This window comes from Podarcis melisellensis, assembly GCF_964234715.1.
Source record: "Podarcis melisellensis genome assembly, chromosome: 14".
Classification (NCBI taxonomy): domain Eukaryota; kingdom Metazoa; phylum Chordata; class Lepidosauria; order Squamata; family Lacertidae; genus Podarcis; species Podarcis melisellensis.
The window spans coordinates 49,359,821-49,375,650 of NC_138546.1; the positions used below are offsets into that span (position 1 = coordinate 49,359,821).

A 15,830-nucleotide genomic window follows, 5' to 3' on the forward strand; every position below is an offset into this window, starting at 1 on the left:
ATGCTTCTCCATGAACACCAAATATTGCATATATATTGCATCTCAAGAGAGATTAAAAGTTGACTTTTTAAGGGGGAGGGATAAGAAGAGCTTTTCAAAATCATTAAGTCCTTAGTCTGCTGGAATTGTTGATTTCTGATCTTGCCTCCTGAGGTCTGTGCATTTTATCAAGTTTTTAAATGGTAAAACAAACAAACAAAAGCAAGTGTAAAGTTGGGTTTACAAGTGGAACTGACTCTGAAAACAGTTGAAGGCGGCTGATTTTGTGTTCCTCACACAGTCAGAAAATAACCTGGTTCCTTTTTGTTCTTTCAAGTGTATCAGGAAATAAGCTTGGCCTACGCTCCGGATGCTGGGTCAATGTATATCCTGCGACTGTTCCATTGTCTTTGTTGACACACGTTTCATTCATGTAGTCAGCACTGAGTGGCTGGCAGGTGTGCTATTTATCTCTCTTTTGTGGGTGTTCCTAGGCAACCTCCAATGCTAATAGCAAACAGTAGTAGCTTGCATCTAATGTGGTGTTTATTTCTCTTTGCTAGGTGCCCAGAATTTTGGCTGCATGCTCATGGCTTACCAAAGACATGAATGCTGCCTTTTCTGTGTTGGCCCCCAGATTGTGGAACTTCCACCACTCAGAAATGTGTGTGGCCTTCATGCCTCAGGTGTTTAAATGTGCTTTAAAAGCCCCTATTTTTTCGAAACTCTTTAAAAAAGGAATATGTTGTTTTTCAGGGAGCTCTGTTAGGTGCTACATCAGTTTCTGCTACGTCTTTTCACTGGCCTACCGGTATATTTTAAAATAACTGTTAAATGTTGCCTTTAGTTTGCTTGTATTTATTATACTTTTATGATATAGGGAGTTGCCTTGAGTGGGCTATGCATAGGAAAGCAAGAAATAAATAATGCTATAAATAAATAAATTAAATAAAAAAAGTTGGTGTGTGTGTGTGTTTTAAAAAGTATTTTGTCAATTTTTAAAGTAATGTAAAATATTTTCCAAAATGTAAAAAATACCCAATAAGTCATGCTGCCAGGGCAGGTGTTGGGAGCAGGTCAGCAATAACTCACAAGGCATCAGTGAAGTCAACTCTTTATTCAAAGAAACAAAAAAGCTCAGGTCTGGTGAGCACTGCAAGACTTCCCAGTAGGTCTTGCCCCAGTGAGCCAGCTGTGAGGACTGACGGTCTCCACCCCCCATACAGCTCTTTAAGTCTCCTGCTCCCCCAGGTCCTTCCCAAGCAATGTGAGACTCTGACATCTTGTCTCTGCTTTTCCCTCTTCATACCTCTGTGGGTTCTGGGAGACCAAAGAGGAGGGGAGCTGGTCACTGCAGGAAGAGGAGGGGGGAAATCCCTGGCTTCTTAAGCAGCCTGACTCCACTCTGCCTCTTGCCCCCCCCCCCAGCTTCCACTGCTGCCTCTGATTCTGGACTGCCCTCTGGCAGAGCTTCTTCCTGCTTACTAAACCCTGTTACCTCTTCAGCTTCTGACACCTCCTCCTCCTCCCAATCTGCTCCCTCTGACCCTCCCACATCATGTCCCACCCCCACTTCCCGGGCTCCAAGCCTTCTTCCCTTGGGGAGGTTCCCCAGCTGTCCAGTCCATGGCACATGCTGAGGTGAATTGGAGCTTAATGTGCTTAGTAAATGGGGATAGAACAGTAGCCTTAAATGCCCCAAAGGAAGGAAGCCAAGAATTATTGTGACATCCAACATGAGGTTTTTACAACTCTAGGACTTCCTGTTCAGGCACTAGGTAGGGGCAAAAAGCATTAACGAAATGTGATATTCTTAGCATTTACTACAAACGGTTTGCCTCATCTTCACTAGGGGTGTGCAAGAGATTTGTATGAATTCTGCATCAAGAAGCAAACTGTCCTTACTTTGGACAGATTCAAGGTTTTCCTGAGCTGAAGTGTGATCTCTCCCATGTGCCCTAAACTGAAGTGGGGGCCTCCAAAGTCCATCAGGGGGCTTCAGTAGTTCAAGTGTAATTTTAAAAATGCCACAGATGCCATTTCTCCCCAAGATTGCAGTGTTAAGGAAGTGTCATGGGGGTGGGGGTGGGGAGCTCTTTGTGACTGACAGGTCTATCTAATCAGAGGGAATTGTTTTACCCTGTCGTTCAAATCTCAGTGGTTTGAGGAAGGGCTGCTGAGGCTTCACCTTGTTGTCTGTTCTGGGCTCTTGTTTCTGCTAACAGCATTTGCTTGGAAGATGTTGGATATTCAAGTGCTTCTGCCTCTGGGCCATGAAGCCCCAGCTTTGCACTGAGTTTATTTAACTTTTGAAGCTGTTTTTTTTACTTATTGTACCTCCCCAGCCCCTGCCCTCAACATTAGAAACTTTTCAGGTCTTTTTCTTGATGCACCTCTGTGATGTATGACATTTTATAATAAAACCACTCACAAAACCACAAGGAGAGAAGCAAATCCCTTTCAATTCTCCCCTCCTCCTCCAAAACAAACAAACAAACAAACAAACAAACAAACAAACAAGCACCTTCAAAAGTGCCCAGTGCAAACCAGCCTGGACCTATTTTTCCACTGACTTTTCAGGCAAGACCAGATCAGAATGTTCAGAAAGTGTTAAGGCCAGCGGACAACCCCTTTCCAGGACACATACTCATCAGGAAGGTGTGGATCAAGACTGCATCGGAACTTGCATGGATCACATTCTCGATGCATCCCTGCCTCAGTTCACATACATGTGTGGCTTCCCTTGTGCTTGACCTGGAATTGCAGTTAGTGCAGAACGCTGCAGCACAATTGGTGACAGGAGCAAGACCTTTTTGGCATATAAGACCTGTGCTCAGAGATCTGCACTGGCTGCCCATTTGCCACTGGGCCAAGTTCAAGGTGTTGCTCTCAGTATATAAAGCCCTTAACAACTTGGGGCCAGCTTACCTGTGAGAGACACCCACTTGACTCCTTAGATCTGTGGAACTGGCACTGCTACAGGTGCTACATATTACCTGCTCAGCACCTGAAATAAATCCAATATTTTAGCATGGCAGCACTTACACTTTGAAACTCCCTGCCTATTGATATCAGCCAAGCGCCTTTACTGTACTATTTTCAGCACTGGCTAAAAACATAATTGTTTAGACCAGCCTCCCCAGATAGGCTGGATGCTGATGTGTGTTTGTTTTTACTTTATTGCTGAGTTTATTTTTTAATGTTTTAAATAGTTCTTTTCAACTTTTTTTTACATTTTATAGTAACTTCTTCAAAGACTTTGAGCTGTTTTACAATCAAGCAGGGTATACATTTTATGAAAGAAAGAAAGAATGTCACTGAAAGGTGACACTGTCTGGTGGCAGGCAGGTGTAACACCAATGGACAGGAGGAAGGGAGCTCTCAGCTGGAGTGCAGGTAGATCTAGATATTGATTAGATGGGATGGGAACAATGTGGGTGTAGCTGAAAAAGTTTCCAGGGTGTATTTCATTTCCAGGCTCCTTGGAGTAATTTACACCCCTTTGAGTACATTCGGATGCAGCAAGGTGATGTTTAGATGTCTTTTTTTAGATGGCTACAGAAACAAGCACAGCTTGTTCAGGCTAGCGAACCCTGGGAGCTGCCTCCTGTTGCATCAGACCATTGAGCCATCTAGCAAAGTTACACTCTTCATCAACTGCCAGCAGCGCTCCAGGATCTCAGGAAGACAAGTTTCCCCCACCTTGTCTGGAGGTGCCAGGGAATGAACCTGGGACCTTCTACTTGAAAAGCTGATGATCTGCCACTGAACTATAGCTCTAGTGGTTGGCTCAGCCAATGGTTCTGCTGCTCAGGCATCTTAAGACACAAGTTGCTGCCATTAGTAGCCAGACAACACACTGAGCTGCAGTTTGTCACTTCAGTGGCTGTGAGTTAATCAGAGAAGTAATGGACTCTTGCTCCACACTGACAATGCATAAATGGAATCAATTTGCTTACTAAAGAATAAGGTAGCAGTGTCATTTAACACCATTGCGATATTGCTGTGATGTGCTCTATGTTGGCGGCCCTTTTAGTTGGGTTGCCATATTTCAAACAGTTGTTGAGTTGTGCCAAAAGTTGTTGAGCTTTTCTGGCAAATTCACAAAAAAAGTTTCTGAGCTATCTTTAAGGAAAATTGCCAAAAATGACACTGCTGACAGGGGTTGCCATATGTCCAAATTTCCCAGACATTTTTAAAAAGTGATTTCCATCCAGGCACTACTTCCAACTGCAGTATTCCAGATATGTCCAGGAAGTTCTGGACATATGGCAACCAAAACACCATCTACTACAGTCATCAGCAACCAGGTGGAAGGCTCTTGCAATGGTAGACAAAGCCCTGAAGAACTTGGGTCCAGGATACCTTAGGGACGACCTGAGCCCTTAGACCCTACCTCAGTTGCCCAAATAATCCAGAAAATCCCATGTGTCACAGAGGCCCGACTGACTTCAGCCAGAAGTCATTTAGTGTGGTTGGTCCCAGCAGAGATTTGGCAGGCATCCTCGCCTTTTTCACTTTCTTGAAGTCTTTTTCATGCCAACAGGCCTATGCAGCTGTTTAAACATTCAGCTGGTCACTAATTTTGATTGGTCACTTTCTTGCTTTTCCAATGCAGTGCAGTGGTGAGAGTGTTGGACTAGGAGCTGCGAGACCAGGGTTCAAATCCCTGCTCCTCCAGGAAGCTCCCTGGGTGACCTTGGACCAGTCCCTGCCTCTCAGCCTTGCTTGCCTCACTGACCTCACAGAGTTGTTGGGGGGGGGGGAGGGACTATTATATACACTACCTTGAGCTCCTTGGAGAAGAATGGAATACAATAAATAATAATGATTATTTTGTACTGCTTTTAATTGTGTTTTATATTTTATAGTTGCACAGCATCCTGAAGTTTTATGGTATTGTAATATATAGATTTTTATAAATAATTATTAAATTTGTTATGTGAAGTCATAATCATTCATCAATAATTGGAGTGCAAGCTTTCACTCTGAGTATCAACTAAACACTGAATTGATTAATTGGTGGGCAAGAAGAGTGAATTGAATTGTTGGTAATGAGATGTAAGTGTATATTTATTCATTTTGAGTTTGCTTTTTAGGCATCTTACTCTAACAGGAATTGAAACAATTAAACTGTTGGCTCCAATTAAAAATTACTTAATTGTTCAGTTAGAGACTTCTTCTTCTTCAGTATCAGTGATACTGCTGCACCCAACCAAGCCTCCAAGAGATTCCAGGGGTGCCTGCACTCAGCCAGGGGTTGGTATCCTTGGAATGAAGGTGTAGACAGTGGTGTCTTTAGGATGCAAGCTTTTATTTACACACACATGTGACCTGAGCATAGGGTGGAGGGGCTCACAGCAGATCTTGCTTCCCCACTAGGGTTGGGCGAAGCACAAAACAAGACCCTACATCAGCATCAGCCAAAACTCACATACCAGCTCCGGCTATTGTTGGTCTACCTTACAAGGTGAGGTCACTTTCAGCAGCTGAGAGGGGTATTTTTAAAAGACAATTGGACTACGTCCACTTGGGTCGTGCAACACAGTTTGATCTTCTCCCAGGAAAACAGTTGGAAGATAGAAGACAAACCATCCCAACGTTTTGTGCACAAAGCAATTTAAAAAATCACATTTTTAATTATAATGTTTAATAATAAACCACTTTTCCATGCAAAACGCTCAAAGGGATGTGCAAGATCAAAAGAAATCACAACCCCAAAGCAATAAGCATCACCATAGAACACTTAAAATATCACACGGTAAGTCAGATCCAAAATCTGTTTACACCAGCCTTGGCCAGCCTGGTCTCTCCAGATGCTTTAGGCCACAACTCACATCAGCCCCAGGCACCTGTTGAGAGTTATAGTCCAAAACCTCTGTCGGGCTGCAGTTTGGCCAAGGCTGATTTACACCAAGCTTGGGGGGGGGACGACTGCTGTATCTGAATCATCCTAAACTTTGACAGAAGTAACTTCAAACCTCCGGTAGGCTGGTGGTGGCGACTGAAATGGACAGTCTGATTTCTGGCTGTGTTGTTGCCACTCTCCCCTTAGGGTATGTTTAGCTGTACAAAAGTGCAGCAGTTGTGTAACCACTGCAAATGGGAGTCATGAGTGATACCAGTAATATTCCAGAGCGCTTACGTAACTCCTCCTTATGTGTCTATGAATGATATTTTTGAGCTGTGATCACAGTTAATTATACGTTCCAATGGCTCGTCTTTATCTGGGACAGCCTTAAAGTTCTAAAGGCTCCTCTTCCAATGTCCCTCCTTTTGGTTTTGGGGTGGGTAGGGTGGGGTATTAAAAAAGATGTTTGAGTGAATGGCCAGAGGTGCAATTCTACGAATCTCAGCTCTGTTTTCGGGACTCACTAACAAGGATGGGGAATCTGTGGCTCTCCAAATATTATTGGATTCCAACTCCTGCCAGCGTCAGCCACCATGACCAGGAAAAGCCACAGGAAGGCTCCCCATCCCTGTTCTGCAGAGTTAATCTCTGTAGGGTAGAAAGAGGCAGCACCTGGTCTCCAGCAGGGCAATGCTGGCCAGGTCACATTCTCCAGTTGATTAAGGGTCATCTTGAACTGTTGATAGTACATCATATGTCATTCTGCACACCAGGCAAGGCCAAGCTTTTATTGCTTATGGGACATTTATGTGGGGCTTAACCTTGTTGCACAGCACAGTAGTGGGCTCCCCCATTTTTTAGCTGCAAGGAATAGAAAAGATAGCATCCCCATGGCTACCACCTTGTTTTCCACCATGCGCTGAATTGTGTCATTCCAGTGCATGAATGTTGGCATCTGTTTGTCTTGGGAGACAATGGTGGAGTGCACCTTTGAGGCGTTGGCGAGTAATAGCACCTGCTGTGACTGAAGAGGCTGATACAGGAGAGACATGTTTTGTTGCAGCTGGGGCAGATGCAGATGTCTGCTTGTGCTGCTGCAGATGCACCATGACGTTTCTTCTCTCCTAGCGGTCATTCCTCCTCTGGTCACTGCTATAGATGCACAATTTGTCTCCAGGTGCTGCGACCATCTGCAAGGGATCCCCACATGGCAGGGTTGATGTTGCCAGCCTTCAGCCGTGTTTGCAGACATCTTTGAAATGCAGAGTTCGTCTGCCAATGGGCCTGGTTCCCCGTAGAGCAAGTCCTTGGATATGCATGACAGGAAAAAGAAAATGGTGGCTACAACTATATTTTGGCATGCAGGACTCAATGGTTCAGGAGTGGAAGAGGCTATGGGCAGGCAAGAACCAGTGTATTGAACCCTGCCAAAAACAGGGGGCCTGACAGCTGCCTGAGAAAGCTGGATGCCAGGCTAGATTGATACAGTTGCCTCCAGCTCCCAGCAAACCCATCCAGCATGACCAGGGAGATTATGGGAGTTACAGCCCAGCAACATCTGCAAAGCCACTGGTCCCCCATCCTGTAGGAGGCCAGTCTTTGCCAACCTGGTGCTTTCCAGCTGTTTTAGATTACAACTCCCATCAGTCCTAGCCTGCAGAGTCCTGTTCCCATCAGTCCCAGAATCACCCAGTTGCAGTCTGGGGCTGATGGGAGCTTTAGTCCCACACAGCAGGCAGGCACCAGGTTGATGAAGGCTTCAGCAGGTGGAATTGAGTCTTTAGTGATATGTCCATTAATGGAGCCTGGAAGTAATGTAAGAATTGAGTGTGGCAAGTATCTACTTGCCTGTTTCCTTCCCTTGATGTTCTAGAGAGAGATAAATATGCTTCAGACTAGGCCTTGACCATGTTTGCATTTACACCCCAGAAGCACACTCAACTAGGAAAATAAAACATTTGCAAGCAGTTTTTCCTCCCTCATGGGCAATGATGCTACTTTACAAAGGATTATGGAAAGCAAACAAAATATTCCGGCGGTGCATGCCGAGTGCTGGAATGCAATTGTGTGTGTGTTTTTTGTGTACATGGAAGTCCAACAGCAAAGAAATCCTTGATGCCAAGGATTAGTTTGCTAGGTGGAGCACCTAACAAGATCTGCTCGGTCTGCTGGATAAAGAGCTGGCTGTGGTGTCCTCACATTTCCTGATGTTGTAAGACTTCTGGCATCTGATTCATGCTGCAGGCAGCCAGGCCTCTTCAACTAAAGCTCTTCATTTTGCAGACTGAAGAGCAAAGGGAGAAAATATGAAGACAGAGCTGTTCTGCCTGGCCTTTGGTTTGGACTCAGTCCTCATATTTCCCTACCCTTATGGTTTTGATCTATGGGCTACTTTTAAAATGAGGCTGCATTTTAAATTGCATTTTAACATGTATTTGAAATTGGTTTTTCCCCCTATTATGTTTTTACTGTAATTTTACTGGTGTTAGCCACCCTGAGCCCGGCTCTGGCTGGGGAGGGCAGGGTATTATTATTATTATTATTATTATTATTATTATTATTATTTATACCCTATTATTATTATTTACCAAGTAGCTTAGGGGTAGGCTGGGGGTGTCCACTGAACAATATCAACTGAGGGACAAACTGATTCATCTCAGCGAGGGAGGGGGCATGGGCGTAGCCAGGATTTTTGTTGGGGGGCAGAACCGATATGATTGGTTAGTTAGTTAAGTATTACATTGTTTTACTTGATCTGAGGGGGCAGCTGCCCCCCCCCGCCTCCCCTGGCCACACCCATGACAGGAGGTGGGAGAGGCAATGAATGGGGAGAAAGCACACAACTACCACCCACCCACCCACTATTTTCCAAATCAAGTTTGCTCCTTCTCAGCTGCTACTCTTTTGCCTACTGGTGGAAAATATTTATTGAATTTATATCCCAGCCTTCCTCCCCAAGGAGCCCAGGGCAGCAAGACAAGCAGAAGCTGGGTGGGGGAGAGGATTTTAATTGGAGGAAATGACACAGAGGAAATGATTAAGCATCCCCTTCCTTTCTGTCTCTGAACAAATTTCATACCCACCAATACTCCTCAGATAAAATAGGGACATTTTCACCTGAGGAAGGTTGGAGGGTCTGCTGCCCCTTTGGCGTCTGCGGTTTCTCCCACCCCCAGGAGTTCTCACTCACCCCAACTGACCCTCAGAGCATTTCCTGTCAGAAGAAGGGCGAATGCCACCACCATTACACCAATGGGACACAGCACACACTATTGTGAGAAAAGCCCTTAATTCCAATTTTATTTCATTCTTTGGTGTATTTACAAAGAGAATAGCACAAACCGATAATTTTTTTTTAGAAAGGGACAAGATTAGACGTGGACGTGGATTTTTTAAATTCTTTTTTAAATGAAGACTCCTTGAGCTCCGCTCCCCCTTTCCTCCCGCCCAGGGTGGTCCTGCCCTCTGCCCACATCTCCAGGCTGGCACATCACACGGGGCTGGGCCTCTGGGTGGCGGCTTCTCTTCCTCCCTGCCCACTCTCCAGCAGACATTACAAGCTGCCCAGGAGAGGAGGCCAACAGCAGTGGCCATGGGAGGCCATGGGTTGCTCTTTCACAGCTGCCACTGCCGCTGCTGCTCAGAGGAAGCCCCAGCTGACCACCTTCTCTGGGCTCAGCAGAGGTGAGGGAAACTGGGACATTCCAGGATCAAATCGGAAGTCGGAATGGCTTCTGCTGTGGCGGAACTTCATGCTCCAGCACAGTGGGGAGGGGCAGAGAGCAGGCGGTGGTGGGGCTGGTGCATGTCCTGGGGGTGTGGCACATTATCTGCGGGGGCGGGGCGCCCAGCGCAGGGGGGGCAGCCGCGATGGCGTCCTGCCAGGATCGCACTGCCAGCGGCGGTGCGCTCCCCCCGCACTCCTCTTCCTCCGCCAGTGGGCTTCTGTAATTCTGGGACTATCCCTGGAAAATAGGGACACTTGAAGGGTATGAGACCAGTTCATTGCACTGGTTCTGAAATATAAGGTTACTTGCGCAGAGCTGGTTCCAAGGTGTGGTTTGACCTTACCTGTTTTTGCATATACACACCATCCCCAGAACGTAACCCCCCCCCCCCAAGTTGCAACTCCACTTTATATGAAAACCATTTCACACCCCACACAGATACTGACAGGACCCACTAAGCAAAATATGGGGGTCACAGCACAGGGTTGGTTGCTGCAGGTCCTGGTAGCCACCCCTTGGCAGTTCAACAGAACTTCCTTGACCTTAGATTAATTTGCGAGCAACTTTCCAAGGTTCTCTCACTCCAGCCACAGAAATGCTGGGCCCGGTTCCTCGTTAGTCATCTCTTGGCGCTGCCTTGTCCTTTGCTAAGCACATCTAGAAACAGTTCTCCTCACTCTGATTTTTTTAAAAAAAATCATTTAAATTGCTAGGCAAACTCTCTTAGAAGAAAAGGGCACTGAAAAAAAGAAGAATGCATGTTGTTGTTGTTTTCTCTTGCTAGCACCAGGCAGCCAAATCCTGTGCACGTCTGCTCAGAAGGAAGTGCTCTGTGGCACTTGCTTTCAGGTAAGTGTGTACAGGATCACACCCTTTTAAGTCCAATGTAAATGTGCAGAGGACTGAAGCCCTTAAAATGCAGCAAATCAGTGTGCTTGGATTTGCACTTTTCCCAGCAGACCTATACAACTGAGTGCCACCATTTCACTTACTGGTGCTGGCTCACTGGTAGCCATGTACATGGTTCAGCACACAGGCTCATGACACGCATTTGCATAGAATGAGCATGTGCTAATTTATATGTATTGGTGCAAATTTACGGTGACTTTCAGAGTGGGCGGGTGGGGTGAACTCTTGCTGGTGGGACTTACCCTGAACCAGGGGGGCATCTAGGAGGGGCTGAGGGGCCCCCTGAAATTTTCAGGGAGGGAGCTGGGCCCCCTCAATATTCTGTGGTCTGCAGTGGGCCTTGCGGGGCCTACCTACCTATGTCACACGTGTGCTGGGAACCCCCAAAGTTGGGCAGGACCCTGAACTGGGGTCTGCCAAGAGATTTTCTGGATCCAGGAAGGACACCGCGTGCAGATGGTTTTATTTATTTGTTTCGTGCATTCTGTCCCCCCTTTTTCCCTCCAAGGAGCTCCAGGTGGCACACATGGTTCTCTCCCCAGAACAACCCTTTAAGGGAGGTTAAGCTGAGAGGCAGGCACTGGTCATCTGGGCCACCCAGTGTTGGGATTTGAACCCTGGTCTCCCAGGTACACTGCAATGGCTCTCTGTCCCGCCTGCCACCAAGAACTGTTGCTTGTACAGAACAAAGTCAGGGGCTCCTGGGAAAGTGAAGATGATATGTACCTGAGGTTTCCCCAGTCCTGCACTTTGTCCCCTGTCCACTTGCTAGGGAGGAAAAATAATGTGAGTTGTAAAAAGTAAGGTAAGGGGTAAGAAAAGGTCTGGGGCACAGCCCCCTCGGTCTGCCCCTTAACAGTGCTCCTAGAAGAAAGAAAGACAGACTCTTAGAACTGCATTTTGTACACATACCTTGTCTGGAGAACTGCACTGCAAAATTTGGAGAAATGCGAATTTTGAAGGAGAGTTGTTTTGGTTCAGTTATCATTTCAGAAAGTTTGAATTAGGTAAATCCACATCTAAATGGGAACCTAAGCAATGTTTTCACCCATCCTTATGCCCCTAACAATACCTGTGGAGATGGAGAATATTATACCTAAAACAAAAGCTTTGACAAGTTTTGAAAGAAAACAGCTATATCGAGTCTCCCCACCCCTCAAATGGGCAGCATGTCCCTACTGGCGGGGATTTTTCTTTTTTAGAAGGCAAGAAGAGTCTGCCAGGGGCCTTCTAGTCCAGCACCCTGTTCTCATAGCAGCTGGCCAGGTGCCTGTGAGAAACCCTCAAGCAGGATCTGAGCACAAGAGGCCCCCCCCTCCGGTGGTTCCAGCAACTGTTATCCAGAAACACCCCTCCTCCAACCATCCTGGTGTGCAGCTGTTGATAGCCTTCTCCTCCATGAATTTGCCCAATCCTTGTTCAAAGGCATCCAGGTTGGTGGCCATCACTGCTTCCACAGCTTTATCTATCTATCATCTACCTATATCTATCTATCTATCTATCATCTATCTATCTATCTATCTATCTATCTATCTATCTATCTATCTATCTAATCTATCTATCTATCATCTATCTATCTATCTATCTATCTATCTATCTATCATCTATCTATCTATCTATCTATCTATCTATCTATCATCTATCTATATCTATCTATCTATCTATCTATCTATCTATCTATCTATCTATCTATCATCTATCTATCTATCTATCTATCTATCTATCTATCTATCTATATCTATCTATCTATCTATCAATCATCTATCTATCTATCTATCTATCTATCTATCTATCTATCTATCATCATCTATCTATCATCTCTATCTATCATCTATCTATCTCTATCTATCTATCATCTATCTATCTATATCTATCTATCTATATCTATCTATCTATCTATCTATCTATCTATCTATCTATCATCTATCTATCTATCTATCTATCTATCATCTATCTATCTATCTATCTATCTATCTATCATCTATCTATCTATCTATCTATCTATCTATCAATCATCTATCTATCTATCTATCTATCTATCTATCTATCTATCTATCTATCATCTATCTATCTATCTATCTATCTATCCATCTATCATCTATCTATCTAGCTATCTAGCTATCTAGCTATCTAGCTATCTAGCTATCATCTATCTATCATCTATCTATCATCTATAAATAAAAATAGTCTAGTAGTACCTTGGAGACCAAGTAAGTTTGTTCTTGATATGAGCTTTCGTGTGCATGCACACTTCTTCAGATAGTTTGCATCTATGTGCTTTTTGACGGTACAAAGTTCTGGCACCTCTTGTTTGGTTTTGCTGCCATTTTGTGCGGACATCCACGGCACTTCCATCAAGATAGGAGTACCTGGGCCTCCTTTTTTACCAAGATGAGAAGACATGAGGTTTCTGAAAATTAAAAAAGTGTCCCCACTGAGTTCAGTGAAGTTTTATTCCCAGGAGCCAAGCAAATTCCCTGCAAGGGAAGCAGCACATCTTCCCTGATCTCCACTGAGATCAATGAGGTCTCCCTTTGAGTCAAAAGTGTGCCTAGGATCCCCCGGCAATCCTATGCACATTTCTGACCTGGGAGAAGGCCCCACACGTCCTTAAGTTCAAGTGCCCCTTGCTTTTGAGTGAAGGAGAGGACTCTAAAGCAGTAAGACTCCTCTGGAGAGGCTGAAGAGGGCTAACTTTAGAGTCAATCAATCAATCATTTTATTTGTATGCCGCCTTTCCAAAGTTAAAACCAGGCTCAAGGCGGCTTACAACATACAGCGAATTCCACAACTACAAACATAAGAAAAGTAGTAATAAATATCAAAAAGTACACAACCAAATTGAACAATTTCCACTTAAATCATAAGATCCAAACGAAAGATACAAAAAATCAACAGCTACAACCCTGAGAGCAACAACGATCCCTAAGCAATGCTCCAGCCCAAGTCTAGCAGTATGTAGAAGGATTGGCGCCAGCTTGGAAATGGAGGAACCTTGCACTTTGGCAGGGCTATGTGGACTCTGGTTATTGCAGAGAAGATACAAATCATGTGTTTCTAAGAGCAGTGAAGACCTGGGGCAGTTCTACGCTGTTTGGTGGGTTTCGTTTCCTACGCTTAGAGATACAAAATTCTCTTCCCCCACCCAATCACAAAACCCAGCTAAATCAAGGTGTATTTCACTGCCTTTATTTTCCAACATTTCCTCTACTTATTTGGAAAATACCTCTCTTTTTGTAACTTTAAGGTTTTTTGTGATTTTAACAACAGCAAGAGCATCTGTGACTAAATTTTGGAAACTGTTTGATTGAAACATTATTAACAACCTAAAAGTGCAGCATTTTTAGTATTCCCAAGTCTGGCAAATGGCTCTGAGCGGGGGGATCCCATAAATTAAAAGCTGCTAGAGAATGCAGTACAATTGACAGATCTTTTTTGCAATATGGTATGATTTTATTTCATTGACAAATGAAGTTCATCATGGCCAGGTGGCCTCTCCTACCTGTACCAAGGTGTGGATCTTGAGAGAGTTTACTCTAGTGAGTTTATACTTCTTTAAATTTGTTGGAATTATCAATAGTATATGTGGTAATAGTGCTCTTAGCCTTTCATTCTGCTTTTTTGCAGGTAAATTGATGAGTTTGAGACAATAATTGCTTGCACAGCTGCCGTTGTAACCATCGTCATTTCCTTGCTGGAAGTTGCGATTTATACACCTCTTGAGTGTAAAAAACAACAGCAAGTGCTTTGCAAAAAAAGATACCAACAATAATTTAAAACACTCAAAATATCAACATCAACAGTAATCAAAAGACAGATTACAGCATGCATCACCATTACAACTTGGTGGGCTCGGAGAGATTTCACTCGGGGTGTCCTTCCTTTGCTATAATTTAAAAATCAATTTAAAATGTTGCACTTTGGGGTTCTTAATAATGTCAAAAATAGTAATTGTTTTTTAAAACTCTGAAACATTGACGGGGCGGAGGGAAGCTGTTTCAAGCCGGGCCGGGGTCGGGGGCCTCGGGCCCGCCCTCCCCGCTTCCCTTCCCGAGGCGAGGCTGAGTCAGAGGCGGCGGCGGCGGGCCGGGCGGGGCGGGCCGGGCTGGCTCGGCTCTGGAGGGCGGCGCCTGCCGCGGCCGGAGAGGCGCGGGACCCGCGGCTGCTACAAAAACCCCACCCCGCCCGCCTCTCGCCCGTGCTCAGCCGGACTCGGAGTCTGCAGCCGCCGCCGCCGCCTGCTCGGTAAGTCTCCGGGGGCGCTGCATCCGGAGCGGCTCCGCCTGGATGGACTCCGAAGTGATCTGGATTGAATCTGGATTGAATCTGGATTGACTCCGAAGTGAGGCGGCGGGAGAATTGCACTGCCTTGGTGCGCTTCCATGAGAAGTCAGTCCCGTTGAGTTCAGTGGGACTTACTCTCGCGTAAGCGCGCTCGACCCAGCCTCTCCTTTATCGGGGGGGGGGGGGCTGCGTGTGTCTGGTGGGCAAAGGAGCTCGGGGAGGATTGGGGCCGCCGTTGAAACCGGCGGGGCTGACTTCGGAGGAGGGCTGCGACGGCTGGGAGTGGCCCTCGGTGCGCTTCGGAGAAAGTCTCCATAGGATCGGGCGTTTAGGCTGACGTCCTACCAACCCTGACTTGTCGGGATGCCATGCGTCCTGATTTTCCCGTACATCAACGGGATTTCAAAAGCATAATTGACGTCCGGGGGGGAATTCCCGGAAGGTGGCGCTTCTTTGTCCTGGATCTTAGGCAAGTCAGTCCCTTCCTGCAAAAAGCTCAAGAACTTTCGAGGTGTCCTGGTAACTCTATAATTGGGAGCCAGAGTCGCATGGGCGTGAAGTGTGCAGGGACACCCAACTGTCAAAGCAGAAATGCAAAATGGAAAAGGTTTCTCGGCTGTTCAGAGTGCCAAGAAGCTCCTTAAAAATATAGGAAAGGGGGAAAAATAAATTTCCATTCTGCTGGGGTGAAATGCAAACTAGCAGAACGTGCCAAACATTTTCTAGTCTTGTCTTTCTGCTTACTCATCTCTTGCAATACATTTGATTTTAATTTTTGCTAATTCAGCCCCTTTCTGCATCCTTGCTCCCCGGGTCCTGGGTGCCCAGCACCTGGCCTGTAGACTCCCCCAAGCAGAGTTGGGTCCTGTGTGTGGAGTCTCTGCTTCTGTCCCTCCTTGGTGCTTTAGAGTCCCAGAATGGTGGAGGTGGAAGGGACCCTGAGGGTCATCTAGTCCAGCTCTCTTGCTCTAGCTGGAAAGGCAGCATCCAAAGACGCTCAGGAGATGAGATTTGCAGTATGGATAACTTGGGGACCTTTGGGATGAGGGGCCGTTTGAAAAGGCTATTAATAATAAAGC

At 45.7% G+C, this 15,830-nt stretch overlaps 1 protein-coding gene across 1 annotated transcript in view; it reads left to right on the forward strand.

Moving 5' to 3' along the window:
• The first annotated feature begins 14,617 nt into the window (after positions 1-14,617).
• Positions 14,618-15,830, forward strand: part of ANXA2 (annexin A2) — a 39,702-nt gene continuing 38,489 nt past the window's right edge. The window contains exon 1 of the mRNA XM_081887756.1: positions 14,618-14,712. The gene's annotated coding sequence lies outside the window, so the exon portion shown is untranslated. The remainder of the gene's footprint in view (positions 14,713-15,830) is intronic.